Raw genomic sequence first — 23918 nt, forward strand, 5'->3', positions numbered from 1 at the left:
TGTAGACAGAGGTTAATATTGATATATCTTGATATATATTTCATATTGAAACATTGAAGCTATATGCTTCAAAAAGTATTACAATTAGAAAATGTTATGAGAGTTTATGTATAAATATTAGATTATCTAAATATATTATTGTTTTCTCTGGAGTATTATAATATTGTCCAGAAAATTTATTTTTGGAAATAATCTCAAATTACATTTAAAGTTTCAATTTAACTATCAACACTATAGGGTAAATGAAAAATATTGAATGGATATTTTTTGGTAATGTGGCTCAAAAATTCAAGAATCAAAACATAATCTGTGTGGAGTACCACTTAATAATTCTATCACTCAAGAATCAGAATATTTTCTTAACATTTAAATTCTTCATGAACATAGATACATAAATAATGGTGTGTCAATCTATAAGCAATGTTACAAATACTTTTTAGGGAACAAATTTTCTATTTTTTGTCTTTTTATTTTGTTTGTTTGGCTTTACTTTTTGTTCCTCTTTTCTTTTATCTTCAAAAAAATGAAAAGTAGCACATTCAGATGGACCTTGAGGGCATTATGCCTAGGGAAACAGCCCAGGCAAAGATAAACAAATACTACACGATATCACTTATATGTAAAATCTAAAGCAAAAATAAAACCCAAAACTAAAAACCAAGCTCAAGGTACAGAAACCAGATTGATGGTTGCCAGAGATAGAGAGGAACAGGGGCATGGAAGGTAGAAATGAGTGAGAGGGTCAAAAGGTAAAAACTTCCAGTGAAAATATTATAAACATATCATGGGGTTATAATATACAGCGTGGCAACTACAGTTAGTGAAAGAGTATTGCCTATTTGAAAGTTGATAAGAAAGTAGATCTGAAAAGTGCTTATCATAAAAAAAAAAAACAAAAAAAAACAAAAAAAAAAACTTCTTTGACTATGAAAGCTGCAGGATATTAACTAGACTTACTGTGGTGATCATTTCACAATGTACATGTGTGTGCTATGCTTAGTTATCCAGTCATGTCTGACTCTTTGTGACCCTGTGGACTATAGCCCACCAGGCTCTTCAGTTCATGGAATTCTCCAGGTGAGAATACTGGAGTTGGTTGCCATGTCCTCCTCCAGGGGGTCTTCCTAACCCAGGAACTGAACCTACATCTCCTGTGTCTCCTGCACTGCAGTTTATTCTTTACCCAATGAGCCACTGGGGAAGCCCTTCACAATGCATACAAATATCAAATTATTATAGTGTATACCTGTAACTAATACAATGCTATATGTATATAACATCAGTCAGTTCAGTTAAGTTGCTCAGGCATGTCCGACTCTTTGTGATCCCATGGACTACTGAACGTCAGGGTTCCCTGTCCATCACCAACTCCCGTAGCTTACTCAAACTTATGTCCATTGACTTGGTGATGCCAACCACCCATCTCATTCTCTGTCATCCCCTTCTCCTCCAGCCTTCAATCATTCCCAGCACCAGGTCTTTTCAATGAGTCAGTTCTTCACATCAAGTGGCCAAAGTATTAGAGTTTCAGCTTCAGCATCAGTCTTTCCAATGAATATCCAGGACTGATTTCCTTTAGGAAGGACTACTTGGATCTCCTTGCAGTTCAAGGGACTCTCAAGAGTCTTCTCCAACACCAGAGTTCAAAGGCAGCAATTCTTCGGTGCTCAGGTTTCTTTATAGTCCAGCTCTCATATCCATACATGACTACTGGAAAAACCAAAGGTTTGACTAGACAGACCTTTGTTAGCAAAATAATGTCTCTGCTTTTTAATATGCTGTCTAGGTTGGTCATAACTTTTCTTCCAAGGAGCAAGTTTCTTTTAATTTCATGGCTGCAGTCACCATCTGCAGTGATTTTGGAGCCCAAGAAAATAAACTCTGTCACTGTTTTCATTGTTTCCCCATCTATTTGCCATGAAGTGATGAGACTGAACACCATGATCTTAGTTTTCTGAATGTTGAGTTTTAAGTCAACTTTTTCACTCTCCTCTTTCACTTTCATCAAGAGACTCTTTAGTTCTTCTTTGCTTTCTGCCCTAAGTGTGGTGTCATCTGCATATCTGAGGTTATTGATATCTCTTCCGGGAGCCTTGATTCCAGTTTGTGCTTCGTGCAGTCTAGCGTTTCTCATGATGTACTCTGCATATAAGTTAAATAAGAAGGGTTACAACCTACAGCCTTGACATACTCCTTTCCCAATCTGGAACCTGTCGTTCCATGTCCAGTTCTAACTGCTGCTTCTTGATATGTATACAGGTTTCTCAGGAGGCAGGTCAGGTGATCTGTTAATCCCATCTCTTCAAGAATTTTCCACAGTTTATTATGATCCACACAATCAAAGGCTTTGGCAGAGTCAATAAAGCAGAAATAGATGGAACTCTGGAACTCTCTTGTGTTTTTGATGATCCAGCAGATGTTGGCAGTTTGGTCTCTGGTTCCTCTGCCTTTTCTAAATCCAGATTGAACATCTGGAATTTCACAGTTCACGTACTGTTGAAGCCTGGCTCAGAGAATTTTGAGCATTACTTTGCCAGCGTGTGAGATGAGTGCAATTGTGTGGCAATTTGAGCATTCTTTGGCATTGCCTTTCTTTGGGATTGGAATGAAAACTGACCTTTTCCAGGCCTGTCGTCACTGTTGAGTTTTCCAACTTTGCTGGCATATTGAGTGTATATGTATATAACATACCTCAAATCAAGTACAAAAAATTAAAAATAAATAATAATAACAATAAAAAAGCACCATCAGAAAGTCTCTACCTTTTCTCATACCTGTAACCACCTAGTATAGATCCTTCTCTATTTTCATCATGCTTATATAATTTTATATAGATATTTTGTAAATGTGTATATATGCACATATACATACAAAGTGTTCCAAGTGCATTGGGCATTTTACAAAAATGTAAATAATGTAAAGATGTGAAAATTTTCATTATTCTGTACCTTGTTTCTTCACCTATGAGTACTTCCTAAGTAAATTTCCTAGACTAGTTACTTCAGTTTTTTCTACTTAGTGGATGTATAATAGTCATGCAATAGTTGTAGTATTCATTTTACCTTTCCTTACAGATGGTCATTAATCGGTTACCAGTTTTTTCTGTTTGATACAGTTTATATGCATATATGCATGTAATTATACCTACCTGATGCTGTTTTCTATAACATAGAGTCCTATATGACAATGAAAATTAATTCAGTTACTTAGAAGAGGTGTTTTAAATATAATAAGTACATTTATGAAAATGATTGAAATGTCTTATAGAGTAACATTTCTACACAGTCTAATAAGATCATGAGTAACAGAAACAGAGTTGCATTCAGAAAATGAATTAAAATGCTGAAGTTAATTTCAACTGTCCCCAGTAAGGAACTAGAGAAAACCATTCATTTGCTTTATGGGTCTAGGAAAGTTTCTCTAAATTACCTGATATGCTTTTGTGACACCAATTTGCGATTCTCCCAGGATAATATGCATTGATGCTTTCCTTTATTATTTGCAGAAAATCCTCAGCCTGTGTTTATACAATTGTTCAACGTTTGTATTAAGAACAGACTATTATTAGCTCTATGCTGATGCTTCACTTCCCTTTAATATGCTCACAAAATACACACCACTAGTTATCTCCACGGAAGAAAAGCTTGTCTTTCTACTTTCATCTTCTTATGCTCTGTTCTCTCTGTCTCTCTTGCTTGCTGCCTCTATGGTCTGTGTTTTCTGCTGTAAAGGGAGGAATTCTCTCCTGCCAGCTTTCTACACAAAGAGTACATTTTTGGCAGACTGAGTTTCAAATGAAAGCTTCCTTCGCTGAGTGCAAACGTGGACTCGTGCTTTCTTTGCATTCCCGTTACACAGGCTCCTTGGCTATTTAATGACTTTTTGCTCACAAATTATGTCAGCTTCCCTTTCACACATTTTGAAACCCTTTAACATAAACTTTACCTGGATTCTGTACTAAACAGAATAACTTTGTCATGCAGTAAATTAAAGATCAAAATTTGAACCTGGAATTCTTTACTCTTAAAATTAGAGACAAATTTTTTTTTTATATTATGTAAACAGTCAAAAAAATGTGTTTTAAAGTTCCACTAAATGCTGTAATTTTTTTCCCATAGCACTGTTGAAAAAAAATATTTTATCTAAGGATATAGAATATTCAATATTTATTTTCATTTATACAATTTCAGGCTTTACAAATCTTAAACCAAGGGCTTTTTAAAATTTCAAATAAAAAAGCTCAGTAGTTAAGTAATTCCTAAAAAATAATAAAATTGATTCATGGATTCATGCAATGATTTGAGAATTTGGGTTATTTTTACTTTAAGCCTGGCTATTCTTATTCACTATTTTATCTTCTTTGCATAGGACAGGGTTTGGCACATAGTAGGCAGTCCATGGGGTCGCTAAGAGTCAGACACGACTGAGCGACTTCACTTTCACTTTTTACTTTCATGCATTGGAGAAGGAAATGGCAAACACTCCAGTGTTCTTGCCTGGAGAATCCCAGGGACAGGGGAGCCTAATGGGCTGCCATCTATGGGGTGGCACAGAGTCGGACACGACTGAAGCGACTTAGCAGCAGCAGCAGGCATTCTGTGTATATTGACTAGAGAGTAAATAAATGAATATTTTGGTTTTTGAAGGCTCGTCTCTCGAAACTAATTAGAAAAAATTTTCAAAGACTATGAGACAGAAGTTTCTGTCTTCTCTATGCTAATCAAAATGAAACATACTCACTGAATTTCTCTCTCTTCCTGCCGAAATCACTTTCTCTCTTTAAACATTGAAGTAGTCTGTCAGTATCTGTTCCTTTGGGCACACACAGAAGGGTGTTCTGGCATTCATCTCTAACACAAATCAGAGACCACTTTAAAGAGGGTGTGCTCTTGCATCTTCTGCTAATTTTTCAGGGCATAAGTGATGGGCACTAGTAAAAGCCAATCGTAACTCTGTTACCTATTTTATAGCAGGTTCATAGGCAGATTTTTTCTATAAGACACATGAACTTTCAGACTACCACAAACTAGGACAAAAATATTTCACAAGAATTTTGCAAGCCTAAATAATCTCTCTCTTTTTGCAATATTTATCATTGGAAATCTTGATAGTTGTATTTATAAACAATAATGCTTTCCTCCAAAAGATATAAAACAAACAAAAACTATTAATTGCTCTGTAAGAATCAGAGGTTTGTATGATTGAAAATAACTAGACCAGGAACATGACAAATAGTTTTCTATTCATTTGTAAATTATACTTATGAGATAGATAGATGTCTAAGAAATAAATACATGAATAAAATTTTTCCAAATTGAATATTTTATTGTGCTTAAGGTTTTTATTGTTAGATATAAGTAAGGAATGTTTTTGTTGTGCTGAGTATAACTTAATTTATTTTCATAAATAAATGAATGCACGATTGTGTTAGGTTTCATTAAGAGGCAAAGCATACCTACCCAGCATATAATTGTTTTATATACTATCTTTACAAAATATAATCTCAGTATAATCAGATTATTTGTTCCTATATCCCTCATGCTGCTGCTGCTGCTGCTGCTAAATCACTTCAGTCATGTCCAACTCTGTGAGACCCCATAGACGGCAGGCCATCAGGCTCCCCCCATCCCTAGGATTCTCCAGGTAAGCATACTGGAGTGGGTTGCCATTTCCTTCTCCAGTGCATGAAAGTGAAAAGTGAAAGTGAAGTCGTTCAGTCATGTCCGACTCTTAGTGACCCCGTGGACTGCAGCCTACCAGACTCCTCCGTCCATGGGATTTTCCAGGCAAGAGTACTGGAGTGGGGTGCCATTACCTTCTCCGATATCCCTCATGAGCTCATTATTATAATAGCCTCCTTAGAAATGCATAGTGTGAAACTGACTACCATGTCAGATCTCGAAAGTTAATGGGCTGTCATAAGTCTTAATGTCATAGCATGCAAAGTGACAGTCTAGCTATACTTGAATGTACATATCTGATTTTTAGGACAATTTTAATTTTCTCTCCAGCCAAGGTCTGGTTCTTTACCCTGGCTTGGACAGTACAACAACTCAACTTTCAGACTTAGCAGAAAAATACTCTAACACTTCTGAAGCGAAAGATGATCTGCTTGCAACTATGTAAAGATCAAGAGAAAGCATTCCTACTTGACTTTTTGATAATCTTGTTCAAGACAATGATACAAAATTGGGCAAATGTGTACTTTTGGGGGTCTGTCTGCATTTATGATAAATCAATAAGTCTTTCTGAGATAAAGTCAAGTTTGATATGTTCTACTTTCTTAAAAAAGTAAAATAGAATATCAATATTCAAAAGAAATCACAATTATGAGGACAGAAAAGACAGAAAGATTAGAATAACCAGATTCTGCATTCCTGAGAAAAATTCTCTGTGATTTTTATAGTGATTTATGCTGTCATGTTTTGGACTTTACAGTTTCTGCTTCAAAGCTGATTAACCCCATGATATTATTGACCTCTTTGGCTTAACTCTAGGAATAGAACTTGGGGAAAATTCTGTATTCCTTATTAGTACTGCCTCTGAGGGATCAATGAAGCATTCATTTTCCTGCTGTTAATGACAGGCAACTGAGAGTTCAGATCTTTAGAAAGAGAATTGCCTTCAGAAAGGCCAACTGAGAGCTCAGATCTTCCGTAATATAAAATTTTAGGACAGGTACCTAGAGTCAACTTAAGTAATTTTTAGAATATTGAAATTGACCCAGGCCAGAATAGACTGGAAAGAATGAAAGTCCAAACAAGAGTTACAAGAGTTGGTCAAATAATTATTTAATGAAGCTACTAAAGATAGTAAAAGAATGGAAGTTCAGAGAAAAGAAAGACATTCTTTTTGATTGAAACTAACAAGACATACTATTTTGAATAAACAAATATATAAAAGTAAATGGACAAATGGATTAATATTTATTTTTTTTATTGTTAACTGTCAAAACATACATTTCTTTTTTTTTGTTGTTGTTTTTTTTAATTTAATTTTATTTTTAACTTTACAGTATTGTATTGGTTTTGCCATATATCAACATGAATCCACCACAGATATACACGTGTTCCCCATCCTGAGCCCTCCTCCCTCCTCCCTCCCTGTACCATCCATCTGGGTCATCCCAAATGGATTAATATTTAAAATTAGCTGTTTGAAAGACTCCAGAAGTAATTCATGCTATAATTGGACAAAATGCCTTGTAAAATAAATGAGTTTTCCTCTCATAACTTAAACAATTCAAGTGACAAAAAATAAATATTACATATGCCTTGAAAGAAAAAGAAGGAATATTTTGTTAAGCACAACATAAGGGTGATGTATTAAAGGATAATGAGCTAGAGATTATTAGTTTCTTCAATATCCTCAAGAAAAGTTGTACTTCCAGTAATTAATCTCTTTCCTTTAAACTTTCTCTGTAGTGGATACACATTGTTTTCAGTTAGGATACAGAAACCCTTTCAAAGTAGTCTACTCCTTTTCTATAACACAGTTTTCACCAGGCATACTCCTGATCTTTATTTATCTGAATAAACCTACTTACTTGTAAGGCACTATGGTAAGCAGATGCCAAATTCTCCTACCCAGTTGTAAATTATTACTATTCTGGCTCATAAGTCAATGTCTTTTAGATCACTGAGATTCAGAGAATGGTCACACATGGATATACTGACAAAAGTAAGCATCTGAACTAGCTAAGTGGGGCCATGGGATCCATGAAGGTGAAACTTCCCACTAAGGCCTGGCCTGAGCAATCAACTGGGTAAACATCACATTATTATCTGGAGCTCCAGGGTGTTTGCAAAGTTCAAAGCTGCACTCCTGGACTGCAGAATGGTACTGAAAGTTATCACAAGCTCACTGGGTTTATAAAGCCAGGATTCTACAGAATTAAAAAGCCAACAGCTTAGTGAGTAAACTGAAGATTGGAGTGAAAGGATGCATTAGCAAAAATAAGCATTTGTTAATAACCAAGTTGGCTTGGTTATAAGAAAATTTGGAATTACCTAAGAGTTGACATTTTCCCCCTCAATTTCATGATTAAGGCAACTTACAATGCTACACTGAATGCCCTACAATATTCAGTTAGATTTTAACAAGCAAAGTGCTTTAAGAGATTCTGTACCCATACATTCTACTTGGATCATAGAACACAAACAAGTGATTCTTTTTAACTTTAGAAGACAAGAAAGCTATTGATGTATATCTCCTGTCAGTTAAAATAGGATGCTTTATTTACACATCTAATTTGGGGTTACAAAATCTAATTATGAAGTTGACTGTGTATTCTACTGAAAAAGTACAGATGTTCCTAAATTGAAGTCATTTTAAGAGTAATGCTCTTTGTGTTGATGCCTCAACATTAATATAGAGAAGATGCTATAATTCCACACCACAAATAAATGCACTAATAGTCAGAGGTGCTTCAGAAATGGTTTTTTAATGGTACTAGATTGTATTTTTGAGCTTCAGACAACTCTAAAGCCTAAACCAAAAAAAAATCTGTCAAATTGGAAAGAAATGACAATTCACAATGACTTTTTAAAAGATTATCTTTCTATTCAATTTACAGCATGAGCTTCAAAGTCATAGTGATATAAGAAAATTCTTGGTTTTACCCCAAGTATAGGTTTTACCCCTAGCACAGAGTAGGTACTAAATTAATATTTATTGAGTCAATAGATATCCTGAATCTGAATCTTGATTCAACCAGTTTTTCAGTTCTATGTGACCTTGGTAATGTTATTTTATTCTCTAGGAGTCATAGATTTTCCACCAACAGTTTTTAGACTAGATGGAAGGAACAGTAAGCTTACTACATTAAAGTGCTTTGACAACTATGAATTTATATACTTACATATTCAATACTTGAATATTTTATGATGTTGTCTTTCAAATTCTTTCATGCATTTTAAAATATACTTACCTTACTTATTACCTTACTTAAACAGAGAAGGCAATGGCACCCCACTCCAGTACTCTTGCCTGGAAAATCCCATGGACAGAGGACCTGGTGGGCCATAGTCCATGGGGTCGCTAAGAGACAGACACAACTGAGCGACTTCCCTTTCACTTTCACCTTACTTAAACTCTGAAAAAGTAGATACAAAGAGATACTGATAGTTTTATTTATCATCCTATTGTCATCCATGATGATTTGGAAGATTCATATACCTTAATCAGCATCTCCTTCCTTTCTGCTTTGTGTATTTCTCTCTAAAATCTCCCCTTGCTTGAAATGTACAATGAGTTTTCCTCAAAGACATCCCCTATATGTTATTTTTTCTAGATTAGGTACTAGAACCACATTAAGTCATAGAAGATACTTAGCTCTGTACTGTGTACAAAAGGCATTGATATCTCTGCATCCTCTGGCCTTGGAACAAGGTAAAGCTAACAATTATTCCCAGGGTGATGAAATCTGTGCTCTTCCCTATATTATCAAAATGGTCCAAATTGTTGTTTAATCAGTAAGTAAATGAACTTCTAAAGAGGGAGTGAGAGATTTATAGAAAAAAGACAATGAAATGTTGCAAAGGTGAGATTGCAACTAAGAAAACTGGGACCTTTAGTAAATTTTGTTAGAAGTGAGATGAAGGAAGAGGAAGTCAATGTTTGAGGCAGACCAAGCACTGATTTGACACTGAGGATAAACAATTTGTTTTTCATCTTATAATAGTGGAGCTTACTTGAAGCTGAAATATGATTGAAATGATCAGAATGTGATAAGACAACACAACAGATAAAGGAGAAGACTTTAGTTACCATTTATTATTTAACTCATTTGATTTGGTTGAAGACTCAGACACAATTAAATGAATAAAAGGTAAATTAAATTTTATGGACTTAAGGATGTGCAATCTAAACTAAGTCAGGGCTTGAAGCTGGACCCAGCTGAGTGAGAAGGTGAGATGTAATGAATCAGCCAACTTCAGACCCTGAGATGGCACTGCATCATGGGTACAGCCCAGGGGTCTTAGTAGTCCTAAGAGGAAAAGTGCCAGAGCAGTAGGGGTCAAATTAAGTTACATTTCCATTGCATAAATAGCCCTGCAGAGTTGAGCAAAAGGTTGGACAGGATAAGTTTAAGGACCCTTTCACATCTATTAAAGTCTATCAACAAGAAATGATTTCTTCTAATGTGATTCTCAGGAATGCATTTTATGCCTGGAAGGTATTTAAGTTGGAGTTTTTATGATTAGATTTCTTTAGCATCTCTGTGAATGTACCAACCCTGTTAAATGTGATCTTTTAACAGGGGAAAATCACCACCTTATATCTGAGCCTTTATGTATCCCACCTATTCATAAAAGATGGAAGTGTCTATGACAGCATTGCCACCAGGGGACTAGGTTTCCTAATGTCTGATCAGTGTGAGGGGGTGTACAATATGTAATGGTCTCACATCTCTGAAATTGTGCTGCTGCCCCAACCATAGGAGGTTGATTTTTAAATTGTAAATGTCTCACCCAACTTAACATTGTTTATTTCTTTCTTACTCCTTTCCTGAAGTGCTTTCACCAGGTCATGAAGGAAGAAAACCGTTGTGCCTGATGTCCTGTATTACTTTCCTAGGTCTGCTGTAACAAAGCACCAAAAACAGAAAAAGCTTATTGCCTCACAGTTCTGGAAGCTAGAAGACTAAAATCAAGGCATTAGCCGGACCGTGCTCTCTCTAGTGGCACTGTGGGAGAATCCCGCCTCTCTTCTAGCTTCTAATGTTGGCTGTCATTCCTTATCATTTCTGGCTTCAAGGTGAATCACTTTGATCACATGGCTGTCTTTTCCTTGGATGTCTTCATGTAGTCTCTCCTGTGTGAATGTGCTTCTGTCTAAATTTCCCTGTTTTTAGGAGGATATCAAAAATATTGGATTAGGGCTTACCTAATTAATTTTATTTTAACTTGGTTACCACTCTAAAGACCTTATTTCTAAAATAAGTCACATTCTGAAGTGTGAGAGGTTAGAACTGCAATGCATCTTTCTGTGGGAGACAGAAGTTAGCCAATAAAAGCTTTCAATGCTGTAGACTTACACTGTTGTGTGTTGTTTTTCCAACGTGGTGTCTATCCCTGTGGATGTGTTTTGCAAGATTACAATATGGTAAAGTAATTGAGGTTGAGTTTAGCAAACTTCTGCTCCAAGAATTACATTCTAGTGGGTAAAGATAGACTCAGAAAGATAGTTTTCTTTTTAATTTAACTTGCGAGCATTTAGAACACAGCCCTTGCTAGGCTGTTCAGGGTGGAGTACCACCAGCACATGAGCAGTGGGACTAATGTTTAAGTCCTGAGATATAGAAAAACAAAGGGAAAGTGAAGACCTTGTGATTGAGGTCTGCTCAGGGAGTGGTTCTGTCATTCTGCGCTTACCACACTGCTGTTCACATAGAATGTCTTTTTCCTTGTTGTCAATTTGCCACCTTTTCTCAAAAAGGAAGTCTGATCTGACTTTTAAAGTTCCTATGAGGAGAACTTTGTTTTATATTACACAAAATGACTCTAATATTAAAAGATTAATGCCTTTTGCCTCTAAACATATGATTAACCATAAATTATCACACTAGACCTGAACATGTCTTTCAAAAGCCCATTAAAAAACAAATTAACCTTTTCTCTCTAGGCTGAACTCCCTTGTTAATATGAAAATCAGGAGTAATTCAGGGCTCTTAGCTTTTGTTATCCCAGCCATATTCCTTTGTGTTTTTCAAGTTGAGTTGTGACTGGAGAGTGAGTCATACCAGTTAATTAATTTAGTTAAGAACCAATTAGAAGTGGTATTTTGTGCATGAGAAAGCTTGTCTGAAGTGTTTTGAATTTCAGCAAGAGTTTCCTCATTACCCAAGCTTCTATATGGATAGTTTGTGCCATGAGGAAGGGGAGATGCTTACTTAGTGAGTGAGACATCCCTTAATTCCTTGTCTCAAGTGAGTTTTCAATTCTAAGGAAGACATGATTTATATTTATACTCATAAGCATCTACCACACAACAAAAATTGTTGTCAAATTTCTTATTGCTGTAACAATATAGCAAGGTTTATCAGTAACTAACGTGTATATTCTAGTAAACTAATGATCTAAATATTCACTATTGAAAGATTAAAGAGAGATGGACTTTTCTATATTCTTCCCACTACATTAATTTGAAATGAAGTGACATGATATGTTGCATTTTAGAAGTAGTGGTTTCAAGAGAAGGGATGTATATACACATAGCTGATCAACTTCACTTTTTTTTTTTTTTGGTAAAGCAGAAACTGACACAACATTGTAAAACAATTATGCTCTAAAAAACAAATAAAAGTAGTGGAATTTAAAGTAATATGGTCTTCAGATTTTTCCCTTATAAGAGCAGATCTTATTGAGACAAAGCTTTAACACATGTCACTTCATCACATTTTTTAGGCCACTGGGTAATATTTGTGTCTATGTATGAGGTGAATCCAGCAAACAAAAGGTGTATGCTAGAGAAGAGAGGGCAAAGTATTGGGCAGTAAACTGGCAGATTTAAGTCAGCAATTTTTTTTTTTTTTTTTTTTTCCTGTAAAGGGATAGATAGCAAGCATTTTTGGTTTTGTGAGCCAGCTGTCTCTGTCTCTGGTCTTTGTCACAACTAATCAACTCTGCAGCTATAGCATGAAAACTGCCATTGATAATATGTCAACTAACAGACATGGTTGGGTTTCAGTGAACCTTTATTTACGAAAACAAAAGAAAGACTGACTTTATCCTGTAGGTCATGGATTTCCAACAGTTGGCGTAGGATATAGTCATGGCAGTGATACCTGATGGACAGACAAGACTTTCACCCCCTGGTGCTGAGTTTCCTCACCTGATGATGATGAGTTGAAACTAAAGGCAGCTGAAAGGTGTCTCCAGCTTTGCATTTCTAGGTGCACAGAGAGGGACTGGCCTCCAGAAACAACTCTAAGCACAGTTCTAGGGTCAGGCAACTGATTTTCCAGTGACTCTTTTTTCAAAAAATCTCTATAAGACAAAATATAAGAACATCTTTCTCCATTTTATGGGTGTTATCTAGAGTAAAAATAGAGAGCTGAGAACAAATATGACAACAGTAATTTTGAATTCTCTTTTCTTTAGAGGCCATGTACCCTGTTTAAGGGGGGAAAAAGTGAATATAACTAAGATCTCAAAGAACCATTTCTTTTGGAGTTAGAAGCAAAATTTTCAAACTTGCAAATGAGAATATGAGCTTTAGAGATCTAAGTGCTGGTAGAAGACCACAGGCTACAAAGTGGCTATAATAAAAACTTTTTTTTCTGAAGGGGTAAAGTTCTCTGGGAAAATTCTCATTGCTGGAACACCCTGTTACCCAACAATGGAGAATAAGTGGGGCATTGCTCTCTACTGATTTGCCACCATATCCTCTGTGACTAAAGGTGGCCTAAGGCAATTTTGCAAACAGGGAGATTCCTGAATGTTTAATTGGTGCTTGAATAATTTTCCATTATCATTACTCAGGGATCAGAACTTCCTCTTTTAGTTGATGTTACTTTAAATATACCCCATATATAGTGTCTTTTCCAGCTTATCAGAATCATTCACCTAGCACAAGAATGTCATCAAACATACACATGAAGAGTAATTTCACTGCAGTGTGATTCAAAACTATAAATACACAAGTAATCAGCCCTCATTACTCAGTTCCACTTCCCTCTTATAGCTCCAAGTAATGAGAATTCTATATCTGTAGTTCTTCACATGAGCTGGAACAGTTCTCTGTGACATTATCAGATAATGGCATGGCTGTAGTCCATTCACAATTTTTTTTTCTAACCTAGGCTTTTTTCTGCCTTCAAGGGGCACAACAGAATTAGTTATATAACTTGACCCATAACCTTTTCTTTGTCAAAACAGCATATATAAAAGCAAGTTAGAATTTGACTACTTCATACTTGACCAGACCAGCAAATACTGAGAATTCCTGATGTCTTTATGTTTCACAACAAAGAGGAGACACAGAGAACAATGCAATTACAAGGATTACTCTGTGGCATATATTTTGGATCAGAATTATGTGACTAAAATACAGAAATCACAATGTTTGACTCCTCCCACCTTAACTATTATAAAATTTGACATTATTTCCACTCTTTCAGATAAGTGACCTCTACAAAACCTAGATCACTACTCCAACAGAAAACTTTCTTTAATGTAACTGTTGTGAGTCCTGCTAACATCATCTGTCTATCACAAACCAATTAAACTGATATGGCTGGAAGAAGTGAAATGGTTTGAGATCTCTACCAAGCTATTTGTTTTACTTATACAGCTACTTAGTGTCTTGACTGGTTTTTACAAAAGTCTGAGAAGAATTAGAAAATATGGGTGAAGCTATAAGTATTGAAATAGTTGTTGAAGATTATATCTCTGTAAAGAATATCAAGTTATTTGAATGCTTATTTAGCTCTCTACTCAGGATGGCCTAAAATTCTTTAAATTGTACAATCCACTTTAATTTTATAAAATCCTTTAAAGACTTTAAATTTCTCTTGCATTTTATATCAGAGAGAGTACCGTTAAAGAAAAAATATTAGATAGATGAGTAGTAGATAGACAGGGATTACAGTAAAAATTGATCTAGCTGGCAGGGGAAAGCTAGACAAGGTAGAAGGAGGGAGTCATCATTGATGTTTAATGTATATTATACTTCAGTTTATAAGTATGTTATATACTGTTCATTCTTTCTCTGTGCATAAATAATATTTACTTTGGCCTGGTTACATAACGTTTGAAAGTACATCACATAATAATTAGGTTTCATATTCTGATCTGTCAATAAACTACCTTCTAAAAATTTTAGTAATCCCCAGGAACTATAATAATCCTAGCTAACTACAAAGTAGTTAAATATATAACATTTGAAAGACAAATAAAACAAAGAAAAAGTGATTCAAAATACCCATATTCTAGACATCTTTAACTCTATAGTGTTTAAGTGTGTAATGTTAATCTTTTTGCAGCTTTTAGCTGGTAATCTACCTGGAACTTTGACTGGATTGATCAAAGCCTCTATATTAACCTAAATGGAGAAGACTGAAGGCAAAGTGAAATTTACAGTTTTGATCTTGAAGAAAAAACCAAGGAGGAAAAAATATATTGTCTGTCAGAAAGGAAATTATTTCTATTGGAGTGTATCCTTTTTAAAAAGGTGTTTTTATATTCTCTCTATTAAAATTGTTCTTCACTAATGCTCTCTGGAATCATCTTACCCAGAAAAAGCAATGCTTACAGCAAAAGGTTGAAGATTTTCTTCACAGGGAAAAAGTACTGTGAGATTTTCAAAGGAAATACAGAATGTTTCCCTAATAAGCACATTCAGTTCAGTCGCTCAGTCGTGTCTGACTCTTTGCGACCCCATGAATCACAGCATGCCAGGCCTCTCTGTCCATCACCAACTCCCGGAGTTCACTCATACTCACGTCCATCGAGTTGGTGATGCCATCCAGCCATCTCATCCTCTGTCATCCCCTTCTCCTCCTGCCCCCAATCCCTCCCAGCATCAGAGTCTTTTCCAATGAGTCAACTCTTCGCATGAGGTGGCCAAAGTACTGGAGTTTCAGCTTTAGCATTATTCCTTCCGAAGAACACCCAGGACTAATCTCCTTTAGAATGGACTGGCTGGATCTCCTTGCAGTCCAAGGGACTCTCAGGAGTCTTCTCCAACACCACAGTTCAAAAGCATCAATTCTACGGTGCTCAGCTTTTTTCAGAGCCCAACTCTCACATTCATATATGACCACTGGAAAAACCATAACCTTGACTAGACGGACCTTTGTTGACAAGGTAATGTCTCTGCTTTTGAATATGCTATCTAAGTTGGTCATAACTTTCCTTCTAAGGAGTAAGTGTCTTTTAATTTCATGGCTGCAATCACCATCTGCAATGATTTTGGAGCCCAGAAAAATAAAGTCTGACACTGTTTCCAGTGTTTCCCCATCTATTTCCCATGAAGTGATGCAACCAGATGCCATGATCTTCGTTTTCTGAATGTTGAGCTTTAAGCCAGCTTTTTCACTCTCCTCTTTCACTTTCATCAAGAGGCTTTTTAGTTCCTCTTCACTTTCTGCTATAAGGGTGGTGTCATCTGGATATCTGAGGTTATTGATATTTCTCCCGGCAATCTTGATTCCAGCTTTCCTTCTTCTAGCCCAGCATTTCTCATGATATGCCCTGCATATAAGTTAAATAAGCAGGGTGACAATATACAGCCTTGACATACTCCTTTTCCTATTTGGAACCAGTCTGTTGTTCCATGTCCAGTTCTAACTGTGGCTTCCTCACCTGCATACAAGTTTCTCAAGAGGCAGGTCAGGTGGTCTGGTATTCCCATCTCTGTTGTGTTATTTTACACATAGACTGTGTCTGAATTAATTGTATTATTTTATGTCTCTTTTTTAGCCTTTTTGTTGTATAGTAGTTGGTTTAACATTCAGTTTCATTTTACAGTTACATAATAAAACCTTGTTTTAAAGCAATTAAGAGTGCCTTACACATAGATGCTGTAGAATAAATGATTCAATTTTAGTCATCATCACTACCACCACCACCTCAGCCACCAATGTCATTAGAATTGCTCCTGCCATAATAGTTTCTGACAATTTCTGAGAGCATTTTTAAATACTATGTGTGAAGAATGTGCTACGAGAATTTGGATTGCAAGTGTCACAAACCAAATTCATGGAAGACTAAGCACAAGTTCGGAGAAGGCAATGGCACCCCACTCCAGTACTCTTGCCTGGAAAATCCCATGGATGGAGGAGCCTGGAAGGCTGCAGTCCATGGGGTCGCTGAGGGTCGGACAGGACTGGGAGACTTCACTCTCACTTTTCACTTTCATCCATTGGAGAAGGAAATGGCAACCCAGTCCAGTGTTCTTACCTGGAGAATCTCAGGGATGGGGCATCCTGGTGGGCTGCCGTCTATGGGGTCGCACAGAGTCAGACATGACTGAAGTGACTCAGCAGCAGCTCAGTGGCAAGCACAAGTTATAAATATTAAAAGAGTACCAGTATTGAGCAGGTATACATGGTTGTTAAGAGCTGAATTAAGTCTCAATTCTACCATTTACTTTCCAGGTGACTTTAGACAAGTTAGTTAACGATTTTGTTCCCCAATTTCTCTTTAATCTATAGATGGAAATAATTATATCACCTGTTTAATAAGGTCACTATGGCTATTGCTTTTAAAAATATTTAGGATTGAATTTACATGTTTACTGTTATGTGACTGTTTATGATTGTTACTATTATTGTTGCTGTTGTTAAGGCATTTTTAAAAATCAAAGGGAAAGTAGGCAACTGGTAGTTAAGAAAGGAAATGGGATCTGAGATGACATAGAAACTATGAAGTCCTCCCTGTCTCTCACCCTGCATCACTCTGTACATCAAGTTTAATCTAGTGAATGTTATTATTCCCATTCTACAACTGACAATTTTACAGTCACATAGTGTGATAAATAGGATCTGAAGTCCAGGTTGTAAAATTCCAAATCTTAGTTACTGAAAACTACACTAGACATGTTGACTAGGATTTATCAAAGTTGCAAATAATGTCAAGTGAAAACTGATATAAAGTTTAATTGGTTAATTTTTAATTAATTGATATGTACTTACAGATGATTTTATGAGATCATCATTCAAGTTCATTGGTTTTGCAGGAAGGGAGATGGATTTGTATCAGTGCATTGCTCTGTATTCTACTCCTTGTATTCTTGAAATCAGTTGCCTCTTTTGAGACAACATAGTCGTCCCGTTACCTAAAATAATAAAGAAAATGAAGCATTTAAGCACTGAACACATATCATCTACCATATGGAGATCATGTGATCTATCCTTAATCTAGAGAAGCTAGGATATAGGAACTATAAACTGTTTAATGAAGACATCATGAGAAAATACCTAACTCTACAATGAAGGGACTGTTGGCACTATCAACAAATGTCAAAAGGGAATGAAACCTTAATAAAAAAAATAATAAGTGCTGTCATAATCAGGCATAAGGAAAAAATATATCTTTGGAAAGGCTCTAGGTACAAAATTTTAAATTTTAGTCTTAAATAAATATTGAAAAAATAATAAGCAGATATTATATTCTAGAGTGAAATATACAGATTTCTCGATAATTGTGTATAAATTCTTAAAGTGTTTGAGATAAAAGTTTTTTATTGTGCAGAGGACTGACCAAAATCTATAAAAGCAGTAAGGAAGTAATGAAAAGGGCAAAGTTGCAACCAATATCACAGAATTAAAAGGATTGTGAGATGTTAGTATTAACAATTATACATCAACAAAATGTATAACCCAGATGAAATGAATAAATTCCTATTTAGACAGAGGAGCCTGGTGGGCTACAATCAATAGTGCCACAAAGAGTCAGACAGGACTGAGCACACAAGACAAAGACATCCCTTGAAAGTTCATGCACTGAATTCCTATCCTCAGAAAGTAGCCTTATTTGGAGATAGAGTTTTTAAAGAAATAAGTTAAAATGAAATCATTAGGGTGGCCCTAATCCAATATGAATGGTGTTCTTGTAAGAAGAGGAAATTTGGATACATACAGTAAAGACAATGTGAAGACACAGAGAATAGAGAGCCAACAACAACATATAAGACATACAAAGAAAGGAAAGTATGCCTCCTAAAGCAGAAAAAAGCAGGCAGTAGAAACTGTTCATGAAAACAAACAGATGCCATGTTTAAAAAGCAAACACATCTAAGCAGCCTCTATAAATATGTTCATAGCACTGAAGGAAACCATGACTAAACAAACAAAAGAAGGTATGATGACAATGTCTGTTAGTCCTGGGTTGTATTTGGACTGAACATGAATTTGTCTGGATATAGTCTTCATTTTATTTAGTAAGAATAAGGTATGTTTTAGTCTGTGCAACAGGTCAGTAAAGAATTATTGTTTGAAAAATGTGCATTCCAGGTAATACATGAGCTAATGATTTAGTGAACATAAATGATGTTCATTATCAATGAAATAAAGTTAAATAATTCAGAATATCATAAGCATGCATGGTATATATGTATGTGCATAGTGTGTGATAGTTGCTCAGTTCTGTCTGACTCTTTTGTAGCCCACCAGGCTCTTCTATCCATGGAATTCTCCAGGCAAGAACGCTGGAGTGGGTTGCCATTCCTTTCCCAATTTATGTGCATACATTAATATAATACAAGAAAAAATATATTGAGGTGGAGTCTAAGTCTGTTTGGGCTGCCATAATAAGAACACCATAGGCTAGGTGGCTTAAACAGCAGAAATGTATTTCTCACAATTCTGGAGGCTGAGAAATCTAAGATCAAGGGGCTAACAGATGCACTTTCTGGTCTTTAGATGGACACCTTCTTTATCTATTTTCATATATTGGCAGAGTTGAGGGAGGAGGAGAAAAAGAGAGAGAAATAAAAAAGAAAGAAAGTGGGTGGAATGGAGAAAGGAAGGGAGGAGGGAAGAAAAGAAGGTGAAGATTTTACTTTGATCAAATACAAAGTATTTGAGCAAAGTCCTCTGCTTTGCGGTTAATAATGGGAAGACAGAATACCCCTCTGCTCACCTGGAACTTTTAATCTATAAGGAAGATAACCATAAAGGAAGCAATTATGAGTATAATAAATTTAGGGAATCACACAGGAAAATAAAAATTCATTAGATAAAAACAGAACAAAACCAACAACCAAATAATTGAATTAAATTTTTAAAAAGTAGAAAGAAAAACTAAATGACTGGTATAAACCCCTCATCATATGTAGTAAATATGAGTAAAAATTCAGCGATTCAGCACACTCAAACACAAAAGAAGGGAAAAACTGAATTAAAAGCACATACACATATTTATTCAATTAGGCACAAATGAGCATATAATAGAGCAAAAAATAGACTCGTTTTAATTTTTTTAATTTCTCAATAAATACTGAAAAAAAAATAGCACATTTTCAGAGATTTGTGAAAAACATTTTATCAAACAACTTTTTCTCTTTGTGAAGAATAGAAAAATATTTTCAAATATTAAATGGCTCAAAAATTACTACTACCTGTGGAAAAGCTGTGATAAATATAAAGCATTATATAACCATGTTAACCTAGAATATTATGCTGCCATTCATATAATATATTCAGTTTTACATATATCTCACTGATAAATTTCCTTTGCGCCAGATACTGTTCCAAGTATGTTATATGTATTGCATCTTTCAACATTTATGCAATCTCACTAGCTTTATTTACATTTGAGGAAACTGAGGCACAAAGAGTTTAAATGAATTGTCCAATCATGAATCTGGTGTTTAGGTAAAAGCACTCTAACTTCAGAGATCCACTCTTTGCTATTTCTCATAATATGCTATTAACAAGGAAAGATGCAGAAAGCAATATTTTATATATGGTGTGATTTTGATATCATTTATTTCAACCAGTCTTTCAAAAGGACTACCAAGAGCCATGTGCTATAGATATTGTATGTTACATTTTCTATAATTAGAAACATAACTGAGAAAATGTTTCATTTTTAATTAAACAGAAAAGACTAATTAAAACCATTTTAAATACTTATATATCTATTTTTCATAATCATAAGTGATTATTTCAATTTTGACTTTATATGATTTTATATGATTTTTTTAAGTAATATATATAAACTTTAAGTTCCCTCTTCTTAGCAAACCTTTAATTCCATTTCTCCATAGTGATAAGGACTAAGGAGTGGGTGGATAATCATAATTTAACACAACACTTTATAATCCTTGTATTATATTTTGTCTACCTATAAGTATTTCTAGAAGCACAAAGAGGAATCATTTACATAATTTTACAAAGCTATATGAAATCCTTTTGCATTTTGACTTATTCACTTATTTTCTTTCTTGAGATATAGCCAAGTTGATATATGCACGACTAGTTTATTTTTTAACCCCTATATACAAGATATTCACAAATGTATCTCCATTCTACCGAAGTACTCAAGTTATTTGCATGCTTTTTGAACTACAAACAAAGCTACAGTGAACATCTTTGGACATATAAAGCTTTCTCCAGTATGTAAAACTAAAACTTAGATTACAGACAGGGTCAGAGACAGTTTTGTTTTTTTTTTTTAAGGATAAATGCTCATTTGCAGCTCATTTGTAGAAAGTACTCATTTGCAGTTTCTACTTCTGTAGCAGAGAAAAAGGACAAAAGAGGAACAAGTCTTTTTCTTCCCCTTTCCTGAGAACAAAGAAGATAGAGAGAACAGTGAGCAGGCCTGAACATTCCTGGTCTTGTTTTACTTTCAGTTCAGTTCAGTTCAGTTCAGTCGTTCAGTCGTGTCCGACTCTTTGCGACCCCATGAATTGCAGCACGCCAGGCCTCCCTGTCCATCACCAACTCCCGGAGTTCACCCAGACTCACGTCCATCCAGTCAGTGATGCCATCCAGCCATCTCATCCTCTGTCATCCCCTTCTCCTCCTGCCCCCAATCCCTCCCAGCATCAGAGTCTTTTCCAATGAGTCAGCTCTTCGCATGAGGTGGCCAAAGTACTGGAGTTTCAGCTTTAGCATCATTCCTTCCAAAGAAATCCCAGGGCTGATCTTCAGAATGGACTGGTTGGATCTCCTTGCAGTCCAAGGGACTCTCAGGAGTCTTCTCCAACACCACAATTCAAAAGCATCAATTCTTTGGCGCTCAGCTTTCTTCACAGTCCAACTCTCACGTCCATACATGACCACAGGAAAAACCATAGCCTTGACTAGATGGACCTGTGTTGGCAAAGTAATGTCTCTGCTTTTCAATATGCTATCTAGGTTGGTCATAACTTTTCTTCCAAGGAGTAATTTTACTTTAACTGCTCCTAATTCTGAATGTCTATAACTAAGTTTGCTTCTCTGCCCCCTAATTCTGCAGGAGCTACAACTCACATTTTTTTTCTTTTGACTCTGGTAAATACATCCCCTACCTGGTATTTACCCTTACAACACCCTTCCCCTTGTAGCTACATATCAGAAAGAAGGCCATAGAGACACCTAACTGCCAGACTCAATTACTGGGTTACTGATGCCAGTTTATGACTGTCTCTGAAACAGTGAAAGAGGAAGAAATCAAGAACCTATCACCTTTGTTCCTCATCACCAGACTTCTGACTGCAAGCCCTTACCTTATATAAGCCTCTAGACTCCTCATGGAGAAGAGGCACAGTTCTTGAGGCATGAGGCTACTGTTTTTCCCTCTCTGCTGGTTGAAAATTAAAGCCACCTTTGATCCCTGGGTTGGGAAGATCCCCTGGAGAAAAGAAAGGCTACCCACTCCAGTATTCTGGCCTGTGGACATGACTGAGTGACTTTCACTTTGTATTTCCTCCAAACTCTGTCTCCATATTTTTTTCATTCAGCTTCAGTGGGCAAGGAAGGCCAAGATTTTGGCCAGCAACAGTTCTACACATTAAGGAGATTGGAAGTCATCACTTTATCCCAACAAGTTAAAAGTAGAACAGACTGAAAAATCAACATATCCTCTTGAATTCATAAAAGAGTAGAGGACACAGGTAAACCACCACCTCTAAGACTGGAGAGGCAGAAAGGAAAATTCAGGGAATCATGGCTTACCTGGAGCTGAGACTCACAAGCAGAAACCACCTTGAACCTGGTGCTAGAGTAAGAATACCTGAACTTATTTGACAAACTGCTGGAAGCTCAGTATGGGCAAGTCTCAGAGTTAAAAACTCCAAGAGGTGCAAGTAATACAGAGGCCCGCACAATATTGTGCGATTTTCCTCCAGGAGCTCATCCAATGTCCCCAAGTAAACATCTGAGAAAAATTGCTGGACTTGTGGCAGAGAAGGGAGAAATTTACCAGAGCACTGTTTTTCTTACCAAGGTCTCCCCTCAGGGGAAATTAATTAACTAAGCACAAGCTGGAATCAAGATTGCTGGGAGAAGTATCAATAAACTCAGATATGCAGATGACACCATTTTTAAGGAAGAAAGCGAAGAAGAACTAAGGAGCCTCCTGATGAAAGTGAAAGAGGAGAGTGAAAAAGTTGGCTTAAAGCTCAACATTCAGAAAACTAAGATCACGGCATCTGGTCCCATCACCTCATGGCACATAGATGGGGAAACAGTGACAGACTTTATTTTTGGGGCTCCAAAATCACTGCAGATGGTGACTACAGCCATGAAATTAAAAGACGCTTACTCCTTGGAAGAAAACTTATGACCAACCTAGACAGCACACTAAAAAGCAGAGACATTAATTTGCCAACAAAGGTCCAGTTAAAGCTATGGCTTTACCAGTGGTCATGTATGAATGTGAGATTTGCACTATAAAGAAAGCTGAGTGCTGAAGAATTGATGCTTTTGAACTGTGGTGTTGGAGAAGACTCTTGAGAATCCCTTGGACTGCAAGGAGATTCAACAAGTCTATCCTAAAGGAAATCAGCCCTGAATATTCATTGGAAGGACTGATGTTGAGGCTAAACACCAATACCTGGGTCACCTGATGCAGAGAACTGTCTCATTGGAAAAGACCCTGATGTTGGGGAAAATTGAAGGCAGGAGGAGAAGGGGATGACAGAGGATGAGATGGTTGGATGGCATCACCAACTCAATGAAATGAGTTTGAGTAAGCTCCGGGAGTTGGTGATGGACAGGGAGGCCTGGCATGCTGCAGTCCATGGGGTCACAAAGAGTCAGACACAACTGAGCCACTGAACTGAAGTGAACCTGCTGGGGTTTTATCAGAGCCTAATTGACCTGTGGGAAGCGAAATAACCAATCTCAACTGGCTTTATCCTTGCAAGTGGAAGAGGGAAAAACCCACCTCCAGCCCATTTTAGCCTTCTTGTTCCACCTAGGTGAGGATAAAATACTGAGAAACACTTCTAATGAGAGCATAGGCTCATTAGAAAGCTGAGAC

This window comes from Bos indicus, chromosome 1 (genome assembly GCF_029378745.1).
Source record: "Bos indicus isolate NIAB-ARS_2022 breed Sahiwal x Tharparkar chromosome 1, NIAB-ARS_B.indTharparkar_mat_pri_1.0, whole genome shotgun sequence".
In the NCBI taxonomy this organism is placed as follows: domain Eukaryota; kingdom Metazoa; phylum Chordata; class Mammalia; order Artiodactyla; family Bovidae; genus Bos; species Bos indicus.